The sequence below is a fragment of the Pleurodeles waltl genome, chromosome 11 (genome assembly GCF_031143425.1).
Source record: "Pleurodeles waltl isolate 20211129_DDA chromosome 11, aPleWal1.hap1.20221129, whole genome shotgun sequence".
NCBI lineage: Eukaryota > Metazoa > Chordata > Amphibia > Caudata > Salamandridae > Pleurodeles > Pleurodeles waltl.
The window spans coordinates 636226846-636248216 of NC_090450.1; positions in this window are offsets into that span (position 1 = coordinate 636226846).

Below are 21371 nucleotides of genomic sequence, written 5' to 3' on the forward strand. Positions count from 1 at the left end.
CTATTCTGGTCCACATTTCCCTTTTCTGACTGAAAGTTGTATTTTGGACCTGGGCTCCAAACAATTGTGGCTCTATTTTTATCATTTCGTTCACCATGACTGTCAACTCTGCCTCAGAAAAACACAGGGTTTTGGCCTGTGACATGACCCCAGGATGGAGTGACAGTACACCAAAAAAGTGAACAATCTACCCAAAGAGGTGATAAAAAAAATAGGATGCCGGCAAGGTATGTGGTGAGTAGGAATAAGGATGTGAATGGGGAAAAAAAACTGCCTTCTCTCTACAAGATGAGCTATAAGAATGGCTGAGCTGCAGTGGAGTGGCAAAGGATCATGGTCTGGACTGGAGTGTGTTTTATAGTGTGATTGTCAGGTGTTTCCACTTAGCAGTTGGTCATCAGGTGTGTTGTATTTCTCTCCACTCATTTGCCACAGTTCTGGTGAAACGCTGTGCGCATACTGTGGTGGTTGACCACCATAAATGGCGGCCACCAAGGGACCACCAGTGCCACTGTGTTTTTGTAATCTGTTTGCCGGAAGCATGCTGCACTGACGGCAATGGAGTACGTATGGCCAACACTGCAGTCCGCCGCTTTGCTGGAAGCCCAACCTCAGTGTCCGCGGTCGGGATTTCTGGCTCCATGCATCATAATTGGGCATGCAGGAGACTACCAACTCAGCAGTGTACTTAGGACTGCCGCCACAGTGGACTGGCAGTCCGACAGTCAAACTTGAAATTGGGCACCTAATTTTTGTGAAATCACACAGGTAAGTTCTAAAACTATTGAATAAGGGTGTAATTGTTTGCTTCGGCATACACCAGTATTTCTTTTTACTTTAATTTGATTTTAAAAATGTATAATGATGGGAAGCCTGAAGTTTAAGTATGGGCCTAGTTATTTATTTAGCATTTCATTAATTTTTCATCTTTTGTAAAGGAAAAATGTTGCAGAGCTCAGTACCTTTCCAACATGTTTGTAACATTTGCAATATTATTTCACTATATAGCTTAGATTTCTAAAGGGCCATCTAGCCAGTATGCCCAGTACTAGTAGTCATCAGTGCATGAAATAAATGTTTGAGTGATAAACCTGGACACCTAGGGGGTCATTATGACCCTGGCGGAAGGCGGAGAAGCGGCGGTAAGACCGCCAACAGGCTGGCGGTCTTTTTTTTTGTATTATGACCATGGCGGTTACCGCCATGTTCATCCGCTGGTTCTCCGTTCCGCCCGCCGGGCTGGAGACCTGGGTCTCCAGCCCGGCGGCCGTCACTATACCGTCGGCGGTATTTTGACCCGGCTTACCGCCGTGGATTTCCTGCAGTTGGAACGACCATGAAATCCATGTCGGTAAGCACTATCAGTGCCAGGGAATTCCTTCCCTGGCACTGATAGGGGTCTCCCCCACCCCCCACCCCGACTCCCTCCCTACACCCCCCACCACCCCGGCACCCCCCAAAGGTGGCAGGGCCCCCCTCCCCACCCCGACCCCCAACATCACAGAACTCACACACACACAACACGCACGCAGGCACCACCAACACACACATGCACACACACCGACATACATGCCTACATCCACACACACAGTCAGACACGCACACCCACATACAAACATACACGCACACATCCATACAGACATACCCACAGACATACACGCACTCATTCCCAAAACACGCAACACCCCCGCAAGCATACACGCACTCACACACCCCCTCTACATACACAGACGCACACCCCTATGCGCCCACACAACACACAACACCCCCCGCCACCCTCCCCTAACGGACGATCGACTTACCTGTTCCGTCGATACTCCGGGAGGGGATGGGAGCCATGGGGGCTGCTCTGCCGACGCCACACCGCCAACAGAATACCACCACGCCGAATCACAGGACGTGATTCAGTGGGCGGTGTTCTGTTGGCGTGGCGATGAAGGTGGAGCAACCTCCACTTCCCCGCTGCCCGCCAGTATGGCTGTTGGCGGCTCTCCGTCGTAAAAAGGACGGAGAGCAGCCAACAGTCATAATACGCCGAGCGGCAAACCGCCACTACTGGCCACGGCGGTCCCTCGGCGGTCTTGTAAAAAGACCGCTGAGGTTGTAATGACCACCCTAGTGTGCTACTTACCTATGGCTTCCAGTTCCTGCTTTTCTAGACTGATCCAGTGACACCACAGCTGCCAGGGTTTTCCTGCCTGGGTTTGCCCACTAGCTTTTCCCATTCACAGTTCTTCCCACTAAAAGAAGCACTGCCCACCCCAGAACCTACTTAATGCAGGCCACAGTGCGACCACGCAGCGGACATGCCGCTTGTGCGCTAAAGGTGTGTCAAAGGCAAGCCCGTCTGTGCCCATCCGTGCCTGAACTGCACCCAGCGCCATGACCTCTGGCCCTCCCTCCCCCCAAAGATACACCATCACCAAGCTCTACACCCTCAACCCTGGATGCAGCAATAAACACTGCCACCACTCTGACCCACACTCCATATTAGGACCCTCTACCTGAATCCACTGCCATTTCACCTGCCACAGCACACACACCTGACCACCGACCAGCCCCAACCCAAACACACCACAGACACCAACTGAACAAAAACAAAAACTCGCATGCGCCCTTCTCAACAAACGCTCACTATGCAAGCATTCCACCAAATTATGGGACCTCATGGCCACACTTGTACCCAACATCATCTTCCTCAATGAGACCTGGCTCAACCCCACATCCACCCCAGACATTGCCACAACAATGCCCGATGGATATAAAATCACTCATCATGACCGCTCATACAAGTCAGAAGGAGGAACAGCCATCATCCACAAAGAGACCATACAGTGCACCACTTCCACAGACAACACCACCCCCCTAGGGAACATCTCAACTTCAGGCTACACATGAATGACAAAACAACCATCAGAGGCAGTCCTCGCACACTGACCCCCAGGCCAGTGCTTCATCTTCTGCAACACCATCGCAAACTTCTTTGCTCCCCTAGTGTTAGACTACAAGGACTACATCTTCCTCAGCAACCTACATTTTCACATTGACGACCCCAATGACAACAACACTGCATACCTCCTTGACATTATGAGCAGCCTCAGATTGACCCAGATTGTCCACGACCCTACACACACTGCAGGACACATGCGGGACCCCATTTTCACTTCCAGCAACCATGTCAAATACAGCCATGTTACAGAACTTACATGGATCTATCACACCATCTTTCACTTCAGCATCTCCATCCCACGCACCTTTGCCCCCAAGATGAGCAGCGCCCCCCACCGGAAGTGGAACAAAATCTCAGAGACCAGCTGGGTGGACGCCCTCACCACCTCCAACCCCACTACTGCCACCACCCTCGAACAGGGAGTGAAATAAATCAACGCCTGGATCACCAATTGCACCAAAAGCATCGTCCTCATCAAGAACAACATCCAGGGAAAATCCCCCTAAAAGGCTAGCTGGTACACTCAAGAACTCAGAACAGTAAAATGAGACTGCAAGCAGCTGGAGAGCAGATGGCGCACCAGCAAGGACACCTCCGACAGAGCAGCCTCCATGAACTCCCTTAACCTGTACAACTGCCTGCTCAGGGCAACAAAGAAGGTAGCCCTTGCCACACGCACTAATAGCACCAAGGAACTTTTCAACGTAGTTAAGGGATTCTCCTACACCATTGCCAGTGAAAACAACATCACACCCGCATAAGAGCTCCCAGAGACCCATGCCTGCACTACATCTTCAACCTTGGAAACGGCCAGGAACTCACCACCCTTTTCAATACCTCTATTAACACTGCTACATTTCCAGATGCCAAAGTCAGACCAGTACTAAAAAAAACTTCCACTGACCCCAGCAAACCCCAAAACTACCAGCCAATCTCCGTGCACCCATTCCCTGGAAAAGATCATCAACAAGCAACTCATGGCATACCTGGAGCAGAACTAACTGCTCGATGCCTCCCAATCCAGCTTCTGCAGCAATCACAGCACTGAAAACTGCCCTGATCACAGCCATCAACGACATCTGAACCCTCCTCGACCGAGGACAAACAGCAGCTTTGATCCTCCTTGACCTCTCTGCAGCCTTTGACACCACATCCCACCAAATGCTGATCGGAAGACTCCACCACATCAGCATCCAAGAGGACACAATTAGATGGATCACCACCATCCTCAATGGAAGGACCCAGAAGATCAACCCCCCTCTTTTCATTTCTGAACCCAAGGAGATCACCTGAGGTGTCCCCCAGGGCTCAGCCTCACGCTCTTCAACACATACATGACCCCTCTGGCCAACATCTTCAGGTCCCATGGTCTCAAAATAATTTCCTATGCAACCGACACCCAACTCATCCTCTCACTCACTGACGACCCCTCCACCACCAGAACCAGCTTCCACAAATGCATGACAAGCATTGCTGATTGGATAGTGTAATGCTATTTGTGTTTAACTGCCAGCTCCACCTTGACCACTGACTCCATTTTGTGTTTAACTTAGCTTCATACACCGTCAGGTATTTTTCCGCGCACAGCTTGTACAAAATTTTTTCATTCTTTTTCTCACCAAGGCAGGGATATAACACGGACGAGTGAGGGAAAGATAAGGATGTACCAGAAGAATGTTTATGGTACAGCAAGTAACAGTTCGGTCTTGGGAGCGCACCTTGGGATGTTGCTGGTGGCGCTCTTTGCGAAAGTCTTTTTTTAGCGCCCTCCTACCACCTCCCAGAATTCACTCACTACAACCCGTCAAAAGTGCCCCTCATCGCTCCATAGCCCCCTCTTTCACATACATTCATTTGTTTTAAAGCGCTTCGAATAACTGGCTTTACTAATCCACGCAGCTATCCACATAAAATATAGTTCTGTTCTTTGTAGCCGGGATATTAACTCTCTCGGCTACTTTATGGCAAGTCAAAGCTGCTGCTAGACAAAACGTCCATCTCTCTCCCTAGCAAGAACGTTAGTTACAAGAAGTAGCTTGGCATTTTAATTGTTTCCTGAAGGCCGGACGCACAAGGAACTTTTCAGCAGGTGCTTTTAAATCACAAGTTTTGAAAGTCATTGCTAAACATAGCGCCCCCCTGAGGTCAGCACCCCCCAATCCAGGTCAGCACCCAATGCGACCGCACCGCTCACACCCCCTAAAGCCAGCCCTGGATGTGGCAAATCTCTAACGCGCTCTTTCAACATGGACTGGTACAGACAGCATTTGAACAACTTACAATATGGGAGGGGGAAGTTTCTAGAATTCTTCTCTCTAGCTTGTTTATGTGTATTTAACCCCTTCACTGCCAGGCCTTCCCCCCTCCTGGGCCGAGCCTTTTTTTGGCTATTTGAGGCAGTTCTCGCTTAGGCCCTCATAACTTTTTGTTCACATAAGCTACCCACTCCAAATTTGCATCCTTTTTTTCCAACATCCTAGGGATTCTAGAGGTACCCAGACTTTGTGGGTTCCCCTGAAGGAGACCAAGAAATTAACCAAAATACAGTGAAAATGTTGTTTTTTATCAAAAAAATGGGGAAAAGGGCTGCAGAAGGCAGCTCGTGGTTTTTTTCCCTGAAAATGGCACCAACAAAGGATTTGTGGTGGCAAGATCACTATCTTCCCAGCTTTCAGGAACAGGCAGACTTGAATTGGAAAACCCAATTTTTCAATACAATTTTGACATTTTACTGGGACATTCCCCATTTTTACTATTTTTTGTGCTTTTCAGCCTCCTTCCAGTTAGTGACCAAAATGGGTGAGAAACCAATTCTGGATCTCACAAAGCTAAACATTTCTGAAAAGTAGACAAAATTCTAAATTCAGCAAGGGGTCATTCATGTAGATCCTACAAGTGTTTCGTACATAAAATAACAGCTGAAATAAAAAAAATATTGAAATTGAGGTGAAAAAAACAGCAATTTTTCTCCACGTTTTACTCTGTAACTTTTTCCTGCGATGTCAGATTTTTGAAAACAATATACCGTTACGTCAGCTGGACTCTTCTGGTAGCGGGGATATATAGGGCTTGTAGGTTCATCAAGAACTGTTGATACCCAGAGCCAATAAATGAGCTGCACCTTGCAATGGGTTTTTATTCTGTACTGGGTATACAGCAAATCATTTGCTGAAATATAAAAAGTGAAAAATAGGTATCAAGAAAACCTTTGTATTTCCAAAATGGACACAAGATAAGGTGTTGATAAACAGTGGTTATTTGCACATCTCTGAATTCCGGGGTGCCAATACTAGCATGTGAATTACAGGGCATTTCTCAAATAGACGTCTTTTTTACACACTGCCTTACATTTGGAAGGAAAAAATGTAGAGAAAGACAAGGGGCAATAACACTTGTTTTGCTATTCTGTGTTCCCCCAAATCTCCCGATAAAAATGGTACCTCACTTGTGTGGGTAGGCCTAGCGCCCACAAAAGGAAATGGCTCAAAACACAACGTGGACACATCACATTTTTTCACAGAAAACAGAGGTGTTTTTTGCAAAGTGCCTACCTATGAATTTTGGCCTCTAGCTCAGCCGGCACCGGGGGAAACCTAGCAAACCAGCGCATTTTTGAAAACTAGACACCTAGGGGAATCCAAGATGGGGTGACTTGTGGTGATCTGACCAGGTTCTGTTACCCAGAATCCTTTGCAAACCTCAAAATTTGACCAAAAAAACACTTTTTCCTCTCATTTCGGTGACAGAAAGTTCTGGAATCTGAGAGGAGCCACAAATTTCCTTCCACCCAGCGTTCCCCCAAGTCTCCCGATAAAAATGGTACCTCACTTGTGTGGGTAGACCTAGCGCCCACGAAAGGAAATGGCCCAAAACACAACGTGGACACATCACATTTTTTCACAGAAAACAGAGGTGTTTTTTGCAAAGTGCCTACCTGTGGATTTTGGCCTCTAGCTCAGCCGGCACCTGGGGAAACCTAGCAAACCAGCACATTTTTGAAAACTGGACACCTAGGGGAATCCAAGATGGGGTGACTTGTGGGGATCTGACCAGGTTCTGTTACCCAGAATCCTTTGCAAACCTCAAAATCTGACTCAAAAAAACACCTTTTCCTCTCATTTCGGTGACAGAAAGTTCTGGAATCTGAGAGGAGCCACAAATTTCCTTCCACCCAGCATTCCCCCAAGTCTCCCGATAAAAATGGTACCTCACTTGTGTGGGTAGGCCTAGCGCCCACGAAAGGAAATGGCCCAAAAACACAACGTGGACACATCACATTTTTTCACAGAAAACAGAGGTGCTTTTTACAAAGTGCCTACCTGTGGATTTTTGCCTCTAGCTCAGCCGGCACCTGGGGAAAGCTAGCAAACCAGCACATTTTTTAAAACTAGACACCTAGGGGAATCCAAGATGGGGTGACTTGTGGGGCACTGACCAGGTTCTGTTGCCCAGAATCCTTTGCAAACCTCAAAATTGTACCCAAAAACACTTTTTCCTCTCATTTCGGTGACAGAAAGTTCTTGAATCTGATAGGAGCCACACATTTCCTTCCACCCAGCGTTCCCTCATGTCTCCCGATAAAAATGGTACCTCACTTGTGTGGGTAGGCCTAGCGCCCACGAAAGGAAATGGCCCAAAACACAACATGGACACATCACATTTTTTCACAGAAAACAGAGGTATTTTTTGCAAAGTGGATTTTGGCCTCTAGCTCAGCCGGCCCCAGGGGGGGCAGAAATGGCCTAAAATAAATTCCCCCCCCCCGGGGAGCGACCCTTGCCTACGGGGTCGCTCCCCCTGCGTGACATTGACGCAAAAAAAAAGATCCCCGGTGCCTAGTGGTTTCTGCCCCCCTTGGGGGCAGATTTACCTAAAATCGGCCGATCTGCCCCTGAGGGGGGCAGAAATGTTCTAAATACAAGTTGCCCCCCACGGGTACGACCCTTGCCTAATGGGTCGCTCCCCATCTCTAAAAAAACAAAGAAACAAAAAACAAAAATTAGCCCTGGCGCCTAGAGGTTTCTGCCCCCCCGGGGGGCAGATCAGCCTAATAACAAAAGGCCGATCTGCCCTCAGGTGGGGCAGAAATGGCCTAAAATAAATTTGCGCCCCTGCCTCCCCCACCCTCCGGGGAGCAACTCTTGCCAACGGGGTCGCTCCCCTTGCGTGACATTGGTGCAAAAAAAAAAGATCCCCGGTGCCTAGTGGTTTCTGCCCCCCTTGGGGCAGATTGACCTAAAATCGGCCGATCTGCCCCCAAGGGGAGCAGAAATGGTCTAAATACAATTTGCCCCCCAGGGGAGCGACCCTTGCCTTATGGGTCGCTCCCCATCTCGAAAAAAAAAAAAAAAAAAAAAAAAATTGCCCTGGCGCCTAGAGGTTTGTGCCCCCCCTAGTGGCAGATCGGCCTAATAACAATAGGCCGATCTGCCCCCGGGGGGGGCAGAAATGGCCTAAAATAAATTTGCCCCCCACCCTCCTGGGGAGCGACCCTTGCCTTCGGGGTCACTCCCCTTGCGTGACTGCGCCAAAAAAAAAGATCCCTGGTGCCTAGTGGTTTCTGCCCCCCTTGGGGGCAGATTGACCTAAAATCGGCTGATCTGCCCCCAAAGCGGGCAGAAATGGCCTGAATACAATTTGCCCCTCCAGGGGAGCGACCCTTGCCTAAGGGGTGGCTCCCCTTGCGTGAAATTCACACAAAAAAAAAAAACTCCCTGGTGTCTAATGGTTTCTGTCCCCCTTGGGGGCAGATTGGCCTCATAAAAATAGGCCAATCTGCCCCCAAGGGGGACAGAAATGGCCTAAATATAATTTGCCCCCTATGGGAGCGACACTTGCCTAAGGGCTCGCTCACCACCTCTAAAATCAAAAACAAAACAAAAACAAAAAAAAAAAACAAAAAAAAAAATATCCCTGGTGCCATGAGGTTTCTGCCCCCCCTGGGGGCAGATTGGCCTAATAATAGCCCTCATGCCAGTTTCATTTAAAAAATAAAGCCCTGGTGTCTAGTGGGCGTTTCAAAAGCCGGATTGCTTTACAATCTGGCTTTTGAAACGCAGAGAGGGACTTCAAAGGGAAGGAAATTCCTTTCCTTCCCTTTGAAGCCTCTCTGGCCTCCCCCACGTGATCGGAAGAGAAATGCTTTGCATTTCTCTTCCGATCGCGCTGGAAGCTGAGCTTCCAGCGCGATGGGAGGAGGCCTCTGTGACAATCAGCATGCGATCGCGTGCTGATGTCACAGGGGGGGTGGGGGGGTCCGGGTGGAAGGGGAAGGTCTTCCCCTTCCATCCCTGCCTTGGAGGGGAGGGGGGGAACCCCACAGAGGGAGCGCTAGCGCTCCCTCTAGGCTCCGTGCACAGGACGTAATGGTTACGTCCTGGGCGCACGAGCACTGTGCCTCAGGACGTAACCATTGCGTCCTGGACACAGAAGGGGTTAAGAGGGAAACTTGACAACTGGGGTTAGACAGAACTTATTCCGGGAAAGGGATGCCTTTGCCCGGTTCCCATTGAGAGTCATTTTCTCTCTTTGGGCAGTCGTCTGGGTTCTCGACTTGAAGTTGGCAAAGAGATGATGTCCCTATCTCACCCCACCGTGATGCATTTTTTATTCTTATTTTTAGATTTGCATTGTGAGCCAATGTATAATCACTGTATATGTAGACATATTGGAAGTAGTGTATTTTCATTGTTTTTTACCATGATCATTATTATTCTAATGCTGTGATTATTTTCAGAAGTGTATTTGTGTTGCTGCATGTGACCTGCACGCTTTCCCTATACGAACCTTAGAAAGTGCTTTAATAAATTTATTACACAGACTAAGAGTGCTGAGTTGTTGGCATTCCTTTCATTTGGTCTTGTCTCATCCTGAAGTAAAACAAAACAGATGAAGAACAACCACCTGCAGCTGAACACAGACAAGACAGAAGTACTGATATTTGGCAACAGCAGTAACACATGGCACGACTACTGGTGGCCATCAGACCTAGGACCCACACCCACGCCCTCCAACCATGCCAGAAACCTTGGAATCATCCTTGACAACAACCTCACCATGAAATCACAGACCTATGCTGTCTCCTCCACCTGTTTCCTCACTTTGTGTATGCTACGTAAGATATTCAGGCGGCTATCTCTATATTTGAGATGCACCGTGACACAGGCCCTCATCACCACCCGATTGGACTACGGAAACACCCTCTATGTAGGAATCGCTGAAGACTTCAGACCATACAGAACTCCCAGACAGACTCATCCTTGCCTTCCACAACAAACCCATGTCACACCCCACCTCAGGCGAATCCACTGGAGAAGAGAAGTCAATTCAAGCTGCTGACCCATGCAAACAAAGCTCTACACAACTAAATACCTGCGTACATTAACCACTGCCTGAACTTCCACCAACGTCGAAAAAACTACACTCTGGCTCCTTTTCACTTGCTAATACTCCCCACATCTACCGAAGCAGAAGGGGAGGACATTCCTTCTCTCACATCGCAGCAAAAGCCTGAAACTGCCTCCCCACACACCTCTGGACCATCACCTCACTTTCAGAATTCCAAATGGCCCTCAAGTCCTGGATGTTCGAATTAGCCTCCAGGACTTGCGAACGCCTGGATACCCTATTGGGTGATTAGCCGTGCTTTCTAAATCCTGATTGATTGATTGATGTATAAACTAAAACGTCATTTGAGGCAGGGATGGCATTGGATTAAATTACAAATTTTGACTATTGTTTGCATTCCACTTTTTTTGCAAGAAGTATATATGTTGTGGGGTAATATTTGATGACATAGGAGGATGTGCACTGTTGTTGGGAAATTTGTATAGCTCAGTTAATTTTCGTGCTTTGCATTGCTGAATTAATGTTAGTGTTTCCTTCAGCGTTACCACCATGCCTCCTTATGGCCAGTGCGTGTGTGTGTTTGTCATCGTTTACTATCTGTCTTTGTTCTCCATGTTGTGTAGCCAGGGGCCATTTTGTGTAGTCTATGTCCATAGGCTTGCATGTGTTCTTTGTTCTCCTTGCCTCTTTGTTTGCAATTGTTGTTGTTTGACCATGTTACTGGTGGCCATTTTCTGCATGTAGCCAGTATCCCTTTGCCATAGGCTTGCATGTGTTCTTGTCACAACTCGAACACTTCTTACCGCAGTAATCCACCAGTCTCTGTGCACTACCTGGTTTCTTGCTTGTTCTAGATTGATCAAGGTGGGGGCAACCCTTTCCAGTAGCCACGGTGCTGCTGATAATAAAACACCAATCAGACCGTAACTTCCAGAAGGAGTCCCAGAGGAAAAAAAAAACCCAGCAGGGAAAAAACTCTAATCAAGGAACTCCTGAAAAATAAGAAAATAAAAAATACTGAGGCACAAAAAGGGCTGGAACAAAAGCTGAAGTCAGGAAAAAAGGTAGAATAGAAATCATGGGTTACAGGAGCGAGGAGCACAACTGGAACTGAAGGATTTGCAACGCAAGGAACAGAAGACAAACTGTGCTTATATACAGACAAGACAGGAAGTGAAATGCAGGAAGTAATGAAGACACCATCTTGGATTGGGAAGAGCCACATAAAGGTAAATGGAAAAATAACCATAGTATAAGATAGGAAGCAAAGCATGCAGGGAAAGAATACAGGCTTCTGGGAAAGAGAAAATATGGCCAAAGAAGAAACAAAAAGAAAAAAGGAAAACAAATTAAGGGGGCAAAAAGTGGATGCAGAGAGAACCCGGGCCAAAAGAAAAGGTCTCAGGTTGCGCTGTAGCCCGAAAAACAGGTCACAAACTGAAAAGCGGCCTACGGCAGAAACGACTGTACGAGACGCGGACCGCTGATCTGATCACAGCCCCTGAATGGGGCGCTGCCGGTCTGCGCGGCGTCACAGTTCCTTGTTTGCCATGCCTCCTTGCTCCTTGTTGTTGTTTTACCATGTTGTTGGCAGCAAATTTGTGCATCCAGCCAGTGTGTCTTTGCCATAGGCTTGCAAGGGTTCTTCTTTGTTTCCCATACCTCCTTGCTCCTTGTTGTTCTTGTTTGACCGTGTGGCTGTTAGCCATTTTCTGTATCCAGCCAGTGTCCCTTTGCCACAGGCTTGCCTGTGTTCTTTGTTTGCAATGCCTCCTTGTTCCTTGTTGTTTTGCCATGTTGTTGGCATCTAGTTTATGCATCCAGGCAGTGTGTCTTCACCATAGACTTGCATGGGTTCTTCTTTGTTTCCCATGCCTCCTTGCTACTTGTTGTTGACTGGAGGCCATTTTGTCCATCTAGCCAGTGTCCCATTTGCCATAGACTTGCATGTGTTCTTTGATTACCATGCCTCCTTGCACCTTGCTGTTGTTTTACCATGTAACTGGCAGCCATTTTGTGCATGCACTCAGTGTGCCTTTGCCATAGGCTTGCATACAAACATTGTTAATTATTAATCATTTGTATATTTTAAGTATATTTTAATTTTTTATTTTAGTTTTTATTCTATATTTTAAAATGTTTTAATTTTACTTTTTGATTTAATGTATTTTTTTTATTTTTTTTTATTTTTTATTTTAGTTTTTATTTAAATGTTAAATTTTTTTATTTTATTTCTTGTTATAGTTTTTACTTTTTTTTGTTTTTAACATTTTTTATTTCATTTTATTTAATTTCGCCTTTTTCCTTGATCCATCCATCCATCCATCAACATCCATTCCTCCGTCCCGTCCGTCCACCAGAGGTGCACAGTCGCACTACAGCATTCAGTTTCTTTAGGTGTGTAATAATTCAATTTCCTCCTGGACACCCTGGCTGTGTTGCACTGCAGAGAATTCAGCAGCATAATTAATTGTTTCATGATTATTCCATTTCCGCTGGACCACCTTTCCACCATAAATTTTTCAGGATTATTCCATTTACCCTTGCACCTCTCTGTGACTACCACAGATGTCTCCTTTAAAAAAGATGGAGATGAAGCAAAGAGCTTTATCTGCATATTGTGCCGCCTGATTTGAAATTAAATTTTATGGTGTGGTGGTTTGGGTTGACCCTACAATGTTTGAATACATTGGCATTTATTACATAAGTAACCAACCACACTAATTTTGCATTTGTCTGTACTATTTTAACCTGCAACAATGGCACGTTTCACTAACTGCTTGTTTGTCTTGCTTGGTTGCTTTTAGGTGCACAAGAGAAGAGACGTCACAGCACCCGCAGTACTGCCCAATAGAAGGCCTGTACAGTTACTCCTCCAATCTCTTCCGCCTTTGCAGCTTAGTGCCACTGCCAACTGAGAGCTTTATTATGGCCTCAAAGAAAGTTGCTCCAAAGAAAGGGGTGAGTGAGAAGAAGCAACTTTCCACCACTGGTGTGCCGATCGCAACCTTTTTTGGGAGACGTGTGCCTGCCACACCGGCCTCCAGGGAGGAACCTGGTAGCAGTAATCCCACATCTACAGTACCACCCCAACCTAAGCCCAAGACCATGTCTGTCAGTGAGGCAGAAACTGCAATCATGGCAAGGCTGACAAGCGGTGATATTGAATTGGATTTGTCCCTTTTGCAAAGTAGCACCCAATCGTTTCAGTAGATCTTCCTGAAGTTGGAGCAAAACAGGAGCTTGAGCTTCCTGCCGCTGAGCAAGAACCTCCTCTTTTAGAATCAATGGCTCCCAAATCTCTAGCAAGAAAAAGGTAGGGTATTTCTCTCTGATGATGATGATAGGGACTTTGAGTGGGCCTCTGAAGAGTCTGGGAGATGCCAGGATAGGCAAGTGAAAAGAAAAGCTCCAGAAAGCCTTCAAGTCATGGAAGGGGATGATGATGATAAGCCAGTCATTGTGGAAGCTGGCACAGAGGAATCCGACTTTACTATACAACCTGCTCCGAGGGATGTGGCACAGGTTGCCCTGCCAGCTCACAAATTTGCAAGGCCCCAGCAGAGACCTGCACCAACCTGTACCTCAGTAGAAGAGTGCACTGCAGAGAGGTAATCAACACATACACCTACCTCCAGTTCTTCTTCAGGCATTGACAGTGACCCAGTAAGAAAGTACTTCTAAGTTGTTTGGGACTTTTTTACAAGTATCAAAAAAGAGGAGAACATTTGCCACACAAATGTTAGTCGAGGTAAGCTTTGTTCACTTTATGGTACTGGAAGCCAGAAAACCCATATGAAAAAACATTATGCAACCTGGTGCACCTTAAAAAAATTGCTGAATGTGGTTGTGGTGGTGAAGGTGAGCTATGAACCATCAGCGACAATTGGTGAAATCAGAGTGGAAGGTGGGGAAGAAGAGGGTGACATCCCCACACAAAGCCACTGTGTCCCCAGCAGTGCACCGGAATCACCCGCCTCAGCAACCTCACATTGGCACAGGAAGACTCATAGTCAGATGGAGATACCACAGCATACAGTGATTGCAACATGGCACACATTAAGTCCACCACCACCTAAATCTTAAATATCACCTGCATCTGTGGCCGCAGAAAAGAAGAAAATCCAGCCTACTCTTACGCGCATGTTAAGGGAGGAGGGATCCTATAACAGCAACCACCCAATGGCACATTTGTACAATAGTAAGCTGGAAAAAATGTTAGCACTGGACCGCTTCCCCTTTTCTTTTGTAGAAGGAGTGCATTTCTTAGAGTTTGTGGCAGCCATCTGCCCAAAATGGAGGGTTCCAAGTTTTGCCAGAGTTGCAGTTCCAGTGCTGCATCTTGATGTGCTGCAAATGGTTGGACAAGCTTTGCAGCAAAGTGTTGTCCACACTATCCACTTGATGACGGACATGTGGACTAGTTGTCAGGGTACTGATTACATGTGCATCACTGGATACTGGATCTCTTTTGTTGGGGAAAAGCAACAGCTATTTACAGGTCTTGTCCATGAATACATTTTTGACAGTGATCAGTGGCATGCAACAGTAGCCATGTTCGCCATGGAGAAATCAAATACAGCTGCAAACATCTTGTACAAATTTAATAGCACTGTGTCTGAATGGGTGCGACCCAGCGGTCTAAGAATTAGATTTGTTGTCACAGACAATGGCAGTAACACAAATAAGGCCATGGTAGATGGTGCTATTACAGGGTCTTGTGTTTGGCACACTGCATCAACCTGGTTGTGCAAGATTTTCTCAAAAAAGAAGACATAGTCAGCAACATACTGACCACCTGCAAATTAATCTACACTCATTTCAGCCATTCATTTAAAGCCTGGAAGCAGTTGCAGATTATTCAGAGTGGCAACAGAGTACCAGTTAGAGCCCTGATACAGGATGTGGCAACACATTGGAACGCAACCTATTATATGCTGCAACGTCTGTTTGAGCATCACAGACAGATTGATGACTATGTCAATCTAAGAGGAGGAGATGCAATTGGGAAAGCTATGACCATGGATGTTGACAAATAGGGCCTAGTCAAATGCCCGACACAGATGCTGCTCCCTTTTGAGGTTTTCATGCGGTAAGTTAGCAAGGAGGAGCGTACAATGTGCCAAGCTATCCCATTGTTGCATCTGCTAGAGGAGCAGCTAAAGAAGGTTTCTGAAAGGTTCGCACTCCGAGGCGTGAACAAAATCTCAGAAGCGAATGCCTTGGTTGGGAGCCTAGGCTATTACTTGACTTGTAATGCAAGGCTGGGCAATGATATTTTCAAGTCTAAAGAGTACATCTGTGCCACCCAACTTGATCTACGCTACAAAACAATTCTTCTCACTTTCATTCCTTTTTCTGAAGGGGATGTTTCAAAATACAAGAGGTGGATTGCTGAGCATGCCAGAGAACTGGAAGAAGAATGCCTGGAACTTAGAGCCCTACTCAATAGTTCTGGGGTGCCACCTTCAACTTCCAGAGAGGGCAGTCTTGTCTCACAGCAGCCAATACCAGCCACAAGAGCACTGGCAACAACAGCAGCATAAGAATCTGACCAAACATTGACTTGGTTTCAAATGGCCGGTCTTAAAAAGTCCAGTACAGAGACGAAGGCAAAAGAGATTGAGCATGTGGCAGCACCAATGATACTTCAGAGGATCTTTCTAGGGGTATCTAGATGACCCAAAAGAGGTATATGTAGATCAAAACCAATTGGTATATTCGTAATGGAAGATGAGTCAATGGCCACAGCTCAGCAGGCTGACAATAAAGTATCTGTCTTATCTTGTATCCAGTGTGGCTGCTGAAAGTGTGTTCAGTGCAGCTGGTGCAATTGTTACTGTGAGAAGGACCGGTCTCTCACCTCAAAATGTGGAGAGGTGAGCCACAATCAAAATGAACCAGCATTTTATACCACCAGATTATACTGTTCCCGAAAGGAGAGGATGAGGAAGAGGATGTTTGGTCAGAGTTAAGGATGTTTGATGACCAACTTCTGGGTGAACCACCTGATTTTGAGGACAAACTCTACTTCCCAGACTGAGTATGCCAATGCCACAATAGAACTCTTGAAATCTTTCCTTATTTGTCTGCAAAAAAATAGCTATTGGAACATTGTTTGTGTCGGATTTACATACCCCACCATTTATAATAATCACATATATGGTCGGATTGGAGTTAGACCCTTGCACAATAAAGAAGCCCCCGCACTCCCTTTAGGGTATTTGAGACAATGCCTGCCTCCCTCACATATCCTTACCCTTACCTGTCCTTTTCTTTTTTTACATCATCTAACTGGGCTGCCCCAGAAGATCATTTATTAAAAGACTGCCAGTGCCAATGCCAAATTCCAATGTGTTGCTACCATCAAAGAGGGGATAATATTTTGTATTAACCACTGTATTTGGATTGGAAGAGATAACTACTAACTATTGCACTTATCAATGGTAATATATTGAGTGACTGTGAGTGATCATTGGTGATGTATAGTTTGGCTGACAGTGAGGGAGGGAGTTCAACAAATTGATAAACTTGATTTTGATGAGTTGCAATGTTTGGGTGCTGATAGGTGACCATTTTTTCCTGGAAGTGATTGGCCTTTCAAACTTAGCAAAATTTACCTACACGGTCCACTCCTTTTTTCTGGTTCATCAGAGACCAAACCAGTCACTTTAGTTACCAAACACAAATCTAGACAAAATACTCCAATCCTACTTGTTCTTCAACAGCAGTGCACTACACAGGTCTACCTCGCTCGGTTTGGGACAGAGTTTCTCAGAATCAGGAGACAGAGGAGGAGGATGGAAGGATTCAAGGCGGGACTATCTCAAAAGCTAGAAGGAGAAAGTAATCAACTTCAAAGAGAAACTGTGATGATGGCAAAGACTCTGTGCTTGGTACTAACTCAGCTCTGTAGACTGCAGAGAGGTGCATTGATTTGGGAAATGCTGCTGTGTGTGTGTTTGCTGCATTGCGGACTCAAATGTGAAAAACCTCTTTATGTTCTTGCTCTGCCCCTGAGTCTTCTTGTACAGTCCTGACTCCTCATGAAGCTTACCTTGCTTCTGTTTGTTCTTCTTCTTTACTGTATATTACAATTACTATTTGTCAATATGCAGGCCTTCTCCTAACCCTCTACTGTATGAACAGAACTTGGTGAAAGCTCAACACTCCAACTTACCTACTGGACAGGTTCAGCTAGGCACCCAAGAGTGATAGACATTCCAAGAAGAATGGAGATGCACCCCCCCAAGTAGGCAATACAGTATAATTTTCCTTTTAACAATCATAATTTTAAGGGCTGTTTGCAATGCAGTTAACTTAACTGTGTCAGACTTATCCATTTATTGTTTCCTTCCACAGCAGATTGATGATGGTGTGCTGCTCAGTGCCTGATGATTATTATTGTTGTGGTTTCTTTTATGTGCTGTTTTTTTTTGCTACACCTTTCCCCAAATCCCCTTTCCCATCCATTCATTGAGTCCCTAGCCCTGTTTCCCCAGGCTGTGTGATTTATTGAGGTGAGACTTAATTAATTTTACACCATAAATAGATCACACACTTGCTAAGGCCAGATGTGGTGAAAGCAACACCAACTCACTGCATGACTTTCTATTACCTGAGCAATATTCCACACTGGCCCCATTAACATCATCATTAAAGCCTTGTGTTGTGTAAACGCTTAATCCTGTCTAGCCACTCCTGACTCTGATTCCCACTTCTTTTGACTCAAGGATTTCATTTCCTTTGTTTATTTTTTACATATTAGCTCCCCATTGCTCAGACGAAGTTGGTATTGCTAGTTTTTATGGTCATATTAGGTCTTCTTGTTGTGTGTCAAATACTGTCATTGTGGTAGTCTGGTCTCAGTCTTCCGAAAGTGATAATATTTGACCTACTAATGCTCTGTTTTCTTTCAATCTAGTTGACAGTGATGTAAACCCTTTGATTAATCCTGCAGTTGGAGTTTGTATAGGTGGAAGTGGCACTTTGGCCCTCATTCTGACCTTGGCGGTCTTTTCGCGAGACCGCCGAGTTACCGCCGCGGTGAAGACCGCCGACCGCGGCGGTATGCCGCTGTGCGCATTCCGACCGCTGGGAGCGTTCCGCCGGGAAACCGCCAGCAGCCACACTGGCGGTCGGCGGAAAGGTGGAGACTGGTCAACCTCCACCGCCACGCCAGCAGAACACCGCCCACAGAATTACGACCCACATATCTGTGTGGCGGTCTTCTGTTGGCGGTGTTCTGTTGGCGGTCACCTCCCCATGGCTCCCGTCGCCTCCCGGAGGACCAACACACAAGGTAAGTTGACCGTCGGTGAGGGGAGGGGGAGGGGGGGTGTTGTGTGATGTGGGCGTGCATGGGGGTGTGCGTGTGAGTGTGTAGAGGGGGTGTGTGAGTGCGTGTATGCGGGCGGGGGGTGCTGCTGTGTCTATGGGTAATGTGTGCTGTTCGGCAGGTGCGCATGTCTGCATGTATGTGTGCGGGTATGTGTCCCCGTTGTGTATGTGTGTGTAGGGGGTGTGTATATGTGCATGTTGGGGGTGTGTGCATGTCGGGGTGCATGTATGTGCATGTCGGGGTGGGGGTGGGGAGGGGGTTCGTACCACCTCTGGGGGGTGGCAGGGGGGTGGAGGGTGTGGGGGGAGGACTCGGGTGGGTAGTGGGGTGTGGGGGAGACCCCTATCAGTGCCAGGGAAGGAATTCCCTGGCCCCGATAGTGCTTACCGCCATGGTTCGCATGGCGGTTCCCGACCGCAAGAAACCGCGGCGGTAGGCAGGGTCATGATACCGTTGGCGGTCTTGGGACGACCGCCGGGCCGGAGTGCGCAAACTCCAGCCCGGCGGTCATGACCGCCGTGGCGGTCGGAGTGGGGAAGTGGCGGTCGATCGCGGCGGTGACCGCCGCGGTCAGAATGCCATTTTTCTGACCGCCGGTCTGTTCGCGGTCCGACCGCCGCCTCTCCGCCGACCGCCAGGGTCAGAATGAGGGCCTTTGTGTCTTCCCTATTAGCGTGCTAGCCTACTACCATTACTACCACCCCCTTTAAATGTTACCTTGACAAACCCTGCAGGAAGAAGACTGAGGTACTATTATCCCTCGCTTCATCTATTGAGGTAAGAGAAGAACTATGGATTGAAGTGAACTTGTTCAGTTTGTAATTAACGTCTACTGAAGAAGATGTTGTTTGTGTCCATTTAGGTTTTTGTAGGCAAAATAGGCAATGGGAATGATCCCCTAGTGGTCAATATTGTTATGGAGAGCAGTAAAGCAAGGGTATAAGTAAATGGCATTAATTTTTTAGTGGATTTAAAAGATAAGCTACAGTAAAAGACAGCAGTGCAAACCAAAACACCAAAATAAATATTTGAGGAATAAATCAAGTAATATGAATTATCCCCTTTTATTTTAACAAATAGAAGATCCACGCTTTCCACCCACAACAGGCCACCCCTTTCTCCAAACAAATGACCCCATCCCATAAAGTCAAAAGTCCACAATAAAAGTCCACAATGAAAGTAAAAAATCCAAAACCCGGTTCCTACTCCCTTTTCACTCTCTCCATCCACAACAAGTTCCTCCCACCAAAACAAAAAAATTCAAAAAGGCTCAGAAGAGGGCACTGTTGGTTTGGGTTCAGAGCTGATCCAGGTTCCACTTGATCATCTCTAGATGGCTCTCCACTCGCCTCTCCTGGCGGACCAGCTGCAGCAGGATGAGCAGCAGCAATGTCCTCTGCATGTCAGCTCAGAAGAGTGCAGCAGCAGTTCCTCACAGCTGGTAGCTACACCAGTGACGAATGGCTGGGAGGCTGGAGACTGGGGCCGGATTCCTAAACTGGGGCCCAGGTCAGAGGCACTTCTTCATCCTCCAGGACCATCAGCCACCGGTATTTGGCCCAGATGGTGTCCAGCCTCTGCCGCCGTAGAGGGTCGCTATTTTCTGCCTAGTGGGTGGTGCTGGGGGACCAGCAGAAGTAGCTATATCGGGAAAAACAATCAGTCAAATAGAAAGTTTATAAACAACGCTCTGTATAAAGATTTGTTTAAAACTAAGTAGTGGGTGGCACAGTGACCGTATATTGCTGGTCTCCAAGGGCAATTGGAATTTGTGATTATGATTAGGAGAGTAACAGGGACAATTTTATTTTTTACACATGCCTCACATAAAAAGCACTGACTGGCAGAAAAGAATTTAGGCATAATAACACTAGATTTAAAAAGCAGTGATTTGATTTTTTTCTCTTTTAAAGGCTTTTCTAGTAACTAAACAGAGACTTTGAGTCAAAAAAATAAAATTAAATGACCTCTCATTTACGAGTAAGGCATTATGCAATATGGAGTACAAGTTGTTGTGCTGCTAATTTAATGGATTATTCTATACCACAGGGAAACCTAAATTTCCCCCATGAAACTTCTCAATATTATTTACAAAACATATGTGTTCCTGGAGGAGCTATTTATTTTCACATCATCAATATTGTATAATGGTCAACATAATGATCCACCAGCCAACCATCAGTACATTGTATAAATAATCAATTGACGGCGTATTACTATTAGCAAAAATATATTTCTTTTTTATATACATACAAAAATCTATCAATATTACATCACCAGCTTTTTAAGCTATTAGCCAACAAATACAACAGTATCCATAAAGATTGGCATAAGGGATACTCTGAAAGAAGTGACAAATACAATTTATATAGCCCGTTCTCTTCCCTTCAGTCCAGTGCGCTGCTTTCTCCACCGTCTACTTATGGCAGACAGGATAATAATATCCATAGTGTCGACATGGCGTGTGTGATGTGTGTGACGTAGTATCTTATTTATAATTCATCTGCCTCTTTGGAGTCAGAGTAGAAAGAGAAAGGCATTTGGAGAAGACAGTAGCAAAGTACCTGGAGCACTGGCTACCCTGCCTACATTAATTTAGAGTACAAAACATATATGTTCCTGGAGGAGCTATTTACATTCAAATCATTACTATTGTATAATGGTCAACATAATGATCCACAGCCCATCATCAGTACATTGTATGAATAATCAATTGTTATTAGCAAAGATAAA